Source organism: Lytechinus pictus, chromosome 17 (assembly GCF_037042905.1).
Source record: "Lytechinus pictus isolate F3 Inbred chromosome 17, Lp3.0, whole genome shotgun sequence".
Taxonomy (NCBI): domain Eukaryota; kingdom Metazoa; phylum Echinodermata; class Echinoidea; order Temnopleuroida; family Toxopneustidae; genus Lytechinus; species Lytechinus pictus.
Genome location: NC_087261.1, coordinates 23921625 through 23929002, shown reverse-complemented (window position 1 = coordinate 23929002; position 7378 = coordinate 23921625). Strand labels below are relative to the sequence as shown.

The 7378-nt window shown below is 39.8% G+C and overlaps 1 long non-coding RNA gene across 1 annotated transcript; it reads right to left on the bottom strand.

The window, feature by feature from the left end:
* Positions 1–2200: 2200 nt before the first annotated feature.
* Positions 2201–6732, bottom strand: LOC135157189 (uncharacterized). Its single transcript, XR_010296239.1, has 3 exons — positions 3303–6732; positions 2782–2901; positions 2201–2304 (listed from the first exon to the last, which is right to left on the bottom strand). It is a non-coding gene; the product is annotated as an uncharacterized LOC135157189 (long non-coding RNA).
* Positions 6733–7378: the final 646 nt, after the last annotated feature.

The window sequence follows — 7378 nt, the reverse complement described above, 5'->3', positions numbered from 1 at the left end:
TGATTAGGTAAAGAGGTGTCTAGTGCTTTTGCCATCCCTAAATCGTAATTACCATACTTGTAACTCATGATGAAACGGGCCCCAATTCATCATGTTTAATATGTTTCCTGTCCCCTTTATTCTCCAGCATTTCTTACTCTGTTTTTTTTTTCCATTCAATCATTTTCCCACTCAAAATTATTTTGTGCCGCCTTTCTCCTACATATGTAGAGCTCATTTTCAAAAGGGGTTAAGTCCATTTTTCATCAAACTTGACTCTTATGTCTTAATGTAAAGATTTTTAGTAGCTATATAAGATGATACCATAGAAAAGTTGAAATTCCTATTAAAAAGTGAACTAATATGGCAAAGAAAAATCACATTTTTTTCAAAAGGGGTTAGGTCCATTTCAGTTTAGTTGCAAACGGGGCTAGGTCCACACAGACTTTTGTTGGAAAATAATATCTTGAAAAATATGAAGACAAGTAGATATCTTTTATACCCAATTTCATGTTCTCATGGTAGGGTATCATGAAAATTCAGTTTCGCATAAGAATATTGCAATATGGGAGAATTAAAAAAGAATTATTTTCTTGGAGTGGACCTAACCCCTTTTGCAACTAAACTCTTCTGAAGGACTCATTTGTCAAAAGGGGCTAGGTCAATTTTTCATATATTTTATTGTTTTCTGTCTCTAAACCTCTAAATTTTCAGTCACTCTGATGATACCAAAGAAAATTTGAAATTCAAATGAAAACGTGAATGGAAGTGGCAAAATAATCACTTTTTTAATCAAAAGAGATTGGATTCACTTCAATTTACTTGCAAAAGGGTTTAGGTACACAATGATATTTTTCTTTTAAGTATATAGAAAAAAAAATTGAAGACGGGTAGATTTCTTTTATACCCAATTTTATGTTCACATGATAGAGTAGTACATCATGACAATTTAGTTTCTCATAAGAATATTGCAATAAGTGAGAATAAAAACATGGTTTTTCTCGGAATGGTCCAAAGTGGCCCTAACCCCTTTTGCAACTAAACTCTTCATATATTTCCTTCTTCTTTTCCCACTTGTTATATGTCTCCTGGTTTCCATAAATCTCGTCTTATTTCTCTTCCACCCCTTTTGTTCCTACTTCCCACATTCTAGCTTTCTTACCACCCCCTCTAAATTATCTCTTCATATGTGCCCCCTCCCCCCCCCCCATTTCTTTCTCATCTCTTTTCAATCCACTTCTCATCACTCTTTCCCTCTCTCGATCTTCATCTCATTTTGAATTTTGCAAATTCCAAATCCCTTTCACTTTAGCTCTGTACAAATACTATATGAACACAAATGAAAGACATAAAGGAATTCTCTGGTTAGTGGTGAATTCTATTAATTAGCCATAGAAAAATATCACAGTTCCCCCTACTTCTTTAAGCACTGAAAAGTGCCTTTTTATGCAAGAAAAATGCCCCCTCAGGAACGTGTACTGTGTCCCTTTCACCTGACGAGAACCTGTTTTAGGTGTTACCAAGTGCTCTTCCTTGTATGCAATTTTTAAACCCCAAAATGCCCCCCCCCCCTGGAACGTGTTCTGTGCCCTTTCATCTGAGGGCCCGTTTCATGTGCTAAAGAGTGCCCCCTCGCCTTCTTGTAAGTGCCCTTTCTCGAATCACTGCCCCCTTTTACCCAAGAAAAGTGCTCCTAAAGAACTTGTTCTGTGCCCCTTTCACCTGAGAAGGACCTGTTTTATGGCCACCATGACGATTGCCCTTTGAAACAAGAAAACAATATTCTCATTTCGATAATATACTTATGAAGGAAATCCTTTGTGCATTAAGTTTAATAATTAATGAGTGGGGGTATATAAGCAGTTTTGTACAGATGGAGGGGGGGGGCTTGAAGGACTCTTGCCCCCCCCCCAAAAAAAAAAAAAAAAAAAATCACGACCAAGAAAACAAAAAGAGAAAAGGGTGAAATATATCATTCTGAATATTTTTAATCTTTTTTAAAATTTCAAAATTTTGCTCGCTCGCAACTTCTTAAAAATGTCACGTAATACAGCATTTTCCCTATGCCCCCCCCCCCACTTTCAACTTCATTCCGCCGCTCCTATTTGTATGTTTATAGCTTCTCCTTTTGCAACCAGTTTTAATGAAAATCAACAAGAAATTTCATACGTCATGAATTTGGGGTTGTGATAATATTTTTTTTATTTTTTTATTTTTTTTTAATTTGGCTTGGAAAAAAAACCTTTTCCATCTTCATCAAGGGGTTCCTAAGTCAGACTCTTGAATTGTTGGATTTCTTGAATGAAAACATCTGTTACACCAGTCCTGCAGATTGAAAAAATAGAGAAAGAAAATCAATGAATTTAAATTAAAATTGTCGTGATTTATAAAACATAAATGTTTTAAGAAAAGTGAGACTATACATATATATGATTCTTCAACACATAACAGGAAATCTGACTTCTACTAATTATAAACTTGTACTTCCATAAAGCATATCACTTAAACCTGTTCTATACAGGTTACATACCACTCTCCATTATAACTACATGTACTCTATGAAAAAATGTAAGAGATTTCTCATAAATATGAATATATATGAATCAACATATGTAAATTATATAAATAGTCAGAATTAAAGTTGATATGTTTTGTTGCACAGAATATTTTGATCTGTGATTGAAAACGACACTAACTATAATCTAAAAACAAAATTGAAATGGGTTTTTCAAAGGCAGGTCTATTTGTTGCCAAAAAATGTGAACAACCTCCATTATTAACAATATTCACTAATTAACTCACTCATATAACTGCTGTAGGTTGTATTTCTCTTTGTGGTCTAGTCGCTGTTCTATTAGGCCTACTTCACCAATTATTTATCATCATCAATCACCTCAATGGAAATTGTAAAACTGCATCATCCTATTGGACAAAATGTAAAATAACAAGATTTAAACAAAATCGTAAATCTACAAATATGAAATATGAATATCACACTAAAGAATGAATAAAATGATTTTTTGTAAAATATGGAAAATAAATTATTGCTTTGTTTAAAACAAATAGGGAATAAAAAGACCATTTAATTAATAGTAGATCAAGGACATGACCTTACAGGTATTTTATAAATTTGCCCAAGGTACATAACTTTTGGCATTGGTTCTATTTTAGACTCGAGAGCCTGTATATTTAAGAAGTGTCTATATTCATTACAGATCCTACCTCTTTGTGGCTCGGATTATTTTTATTTAATGTAAACATGGTTAACATTCAATGCATGTAATGTATCTGTAATTTTGTATGGGTTAGTTTAAGTTTTATACCTGGATGAGAATCTGCAAAATGATGCATGCACTTATGATCATCATCTTGAACCATATAGGTAGACCTCTACTGTTTTTCTTGTTCTTCAAACTCAACCTGTTTGTGAAAGAAAAGAGAACAATAATAAGAAGTGATCTTTTTCATGGCCGTATGTATAGGGGGAGGGGTTTGGGTAAGAGCTGAAATGTGAAACCTTCATCAAAAAGAGAATTGCATGACATCCTTCAATTTTACTTTAGAAAATGCACAAAACGGCCCTAGGTAATATTGGTCACTTCTGGCCCTCGCTTTCTGAATTTTAGGTTTCTCTAATTTTTTTCCCATGTCTGCCCCCCCCCCAAAAAAAAAAAAATAATAATAAATAAAAAAATCCGGATCTTTTTATTTTCGAATCTTATTTCATTTGATTTTAACATAATTTCATGATCTCATGCACTAGGTCTAGATCTATTTAGTCTAGTCCAACAAGACTCAGTGCTGTGCGACAGCATTCATGTATCTAAATTAGGTCTAGATCTAGACTAACGATGGACTCTCGATCTATCTAGACCTAGAAAGTAAAGCTTCGGTTCTAAACCGAGATCTAGACCCTATATCGGTTTAGAAATTTTTGATGTCTGACTCTGACTTTTATTCTTGGCTAAGACTTCATTGCCATTATTGACCAAGAGTAGATCTAGATCTAGTCCTTGGTCCACTGACAGTCATACTCGTACATGTAAATGGAGTCGTTTAGGCCCAGACCTAGATCTAGGCCTACATTACAGACCTAGATCATAAGCCCTGGGGGTAAGTGTCGAGGGTTGGGAAAGTATAAGTTAGACTAGATTTGAATTAGGTAGGCCTAGCTCTTGTCTTGATAGCATCGATGAATAAATAAAAGTAAAGTAGCCTAGATCTATGTATAAAGTAAGTAGGGCCTAGGATTAAGAAGATCTAGGCCCTAGATCTATTGATAATAAGACAAACATGCAGAGCAGCATGTGATTTCTAAGACCGAGTCTAACTATATTTATAAATAACAATAAGAGTTAAAATGGGTGGGGGCTAAATGCAGAAGCCTGAAGTTATGCAAAATAAATTTGATATCTGAAACAAAGTGAGGACTGAGGATTGACACAATGACATTGACAGGCGTATCTTCATCCATACTCCGCTTCACAGTTTATTCCTGACTGAGTCTCGATCTACTGAAGATAGATGCAGATCTCCCTCTAGATCTAACGTTACAGTGTACAAAAATAAGCCTCATTCTTCTTGTTTTAATCAATCGTGGGTTGGTCCTTGTTGGAGGTGAACCAAACCAGCCCGATTATCTCTCGATTCCCAGCCGGCTAGGAGCCCGTACTACCGTATGTGGTTAACACAGCGGCATAACGGCATAACCACAACAGTGCAAGTGCAATCAACATTACAGGCTGCACTGGGCGACGATGACAATCTAACTTCAATTTCAAAGACCAAATTCTGCTTTCCTTTAACAGAAGATTAATAGCAAATTCTCTAATTTGTTAAACAAATAACCTAAGATCACAAAATACAGTGTGAAATGTGTAAATAGTCCACTAAATTCATGTGGTTATATCAATTAATACGTACTCACCGGAGTGTTCGTAGGTTCATTTTGTGTGTGGAAAGAAAAGTTTCAGAATGAATAAATTAGATGACGTAATGAGGTCAAATGAATAATTAATTCTGTAACACGATACCACTAGTAATGATGACAAAGAATCGGGGAAATCGCGTATTAATGACGCTCTTAGCCAATGAAAAGGCCGGATTATGAATATCTTCATGCTCATGAATGTCAATGAGGGCTTATTTTTGTCTTCAAATGATCGCGGTAGGCGGAGCCTAATCTCATTTGTTTTGTGCTGAACGCGCACGCAGCTTTCGGTCTAGTAATATATTATAAGGTCTTTGGCACTATCCCAAGATCATCGCGCAATTGGGCGGCCATTTCCTCTCATGAGCCTGCACGCAAGACAAGTTGCCACGCAAGGCGAGGGGAAGGTGGGAGGGTTCAAATGAGTATATCTAGTTATTTCGTAAATAAGAAAATCATGGTAAGTATTTTCATAATTTACGATCAATAACTGGGATATACTCATTTGATTTGCTAGACCAACACGGATTCAACGTGAAGGGAGGCATGTCTAGAAAAAAAAAGTGCGCAAAATAAGGGAGATTAAGACACAGGGGCCGCTGCCTTGAGGGCAGAGGAGGCAAATTAGGCCTCTCCCAAAGGAATGTCCGTTAAATAAAAGGAAGTAAAGTAGTTGGAAGAGCGCCAAAAGGCAGCTCTTAAAATGCCGTCTAAGGCGACTCCATTGAAACGAGCCCAAGAAGTAGCGATACTTCGAGTATCATGGGCTCTCGGCCTAGTGTCCGAAAGGAGAGCATCATCACCAGCTGATTTGATCGCCTCAACGATCCAGCGGGAGATGGTGTCTCGCGACGCTGCCGCAAACGGCACGCGCAACGTGACAAACAACTGATCAGAGTTGCGAAGCGTTTTCGTTCTATCCAGATACCATTTCAACGCCCTGACCGGGCACCAGACTTGTCCTCGGCAACCGAGGAAAGATCTGAAAGAGCTAGGAAGAACTAATACGAACCAGAGGTGGCAGTCTGGTTCTTGGCAATGAAGGACGGTGTGGAAATCAAGTGGACTCCACGCCGTTCCCACCGGATGTGACCGGGAGAAAAAAACAAAACATGAATAGAGCTGCGTCTTTGACCGGATGCTACAGCGATTAGAAAGGCAGTCTTGACAGACAAATCATGCAAGGAGCTCTTGGCCAGATGTTCATACAGAGGCTTAGCCAAGGCGTTAAGCACAGCCGGAAGACTCCAGGAAGGAACCAGACTTTTCTTCGGAGATCGCTTAGGAAAAACGCTCTCATCAGTCAAGTGAGAAGACTGGAATTAGAGACGTTGGAGCCATCTGGGAATCCGGAATGAAACGCGGCAATAGCCGACCGGAAGCCCCTAATGGTGGAAAGCGAACGATTGATGTCGAAAAGGTGAACAAAGAAATCCGCGATCGCAGCAAGAGAAGCGTTGCGAGGATCAACATACCGCGCAGTGCACCAATCTGAAAATCGGCCCAAACGAGAATTGTAAAGATCAATAATCGAATTTCTCCGACTTTGAATCACCAATTGTGAGGCACGATCAGAAAGGCCTAACGCTTTTGTGTCCTGCCCGATAACGGTCATGCGGTTAAGTGGAGGACCGCTGGCTGAGGATGCACGATCCCCGACAGAGGTTGAGATACTATGTCTGATCTCAGAGGAAGTATGAGCGGGTCCCCCTCCAACAGTTCTAGGAGCTGTGGAAACCAGCACCTCCTTGGCCAATTGGGGGCCACTAGAAGAAGCCAAGCTTGGTCTTTCTTCACTTTCCTCAATACCTGCGGTATTAGGCGGAACGGAGGAAACGCATAACACCTCCGCTCTTCTCTTCAGTTGCTTTTGTTTCGTCGACACGAGAGCAGAACGTTGGTAACTTCCGGTTGAGAGCCGTGACAAACAAGTCTATTTTCAGGGGCCCCCAGTGGGCTTGGATAGACTGGAATATCTCCGGGTGGTAGGCACCGGCCGCAGGACAGAAAATTGGCTATCAGGTTGTCGCTGCCTGGAATGTACGAGGCAATTGGAACGATCAATACAGGGCGACACCACTCCCAGAGCTCCGCAACGAGAGCATTGAGAGAGCTCGATCAGGTACCGTCTTGGCGATTGATGTACGCCGCAACTGACTTGATGTTTGTGCGAATCAGGACCGTTCGATCGCCTAACCTGTGTCGGAAATGCTGAAGGGAGTTGATGACAGCCCTCATCTCCAACACATTGATATGAGGTAAGGTGCGTTGGGACGACCAGACACCCGAGGCCATCTCCCCCGCACAATGGCCGCCCCATCCCGTAAGCGACGCATCTGTGGTCAGTTCGGCTGATGGGAGGGGAGTGTGGAGGGGCTTGCCCCTCGCTACAAAGAACGTTCACGTCCAGGCAGCCAGGCTGAGATGAATCTCCTGAGACAGGGGGATCCGGAGATGCAGAGAATCTGC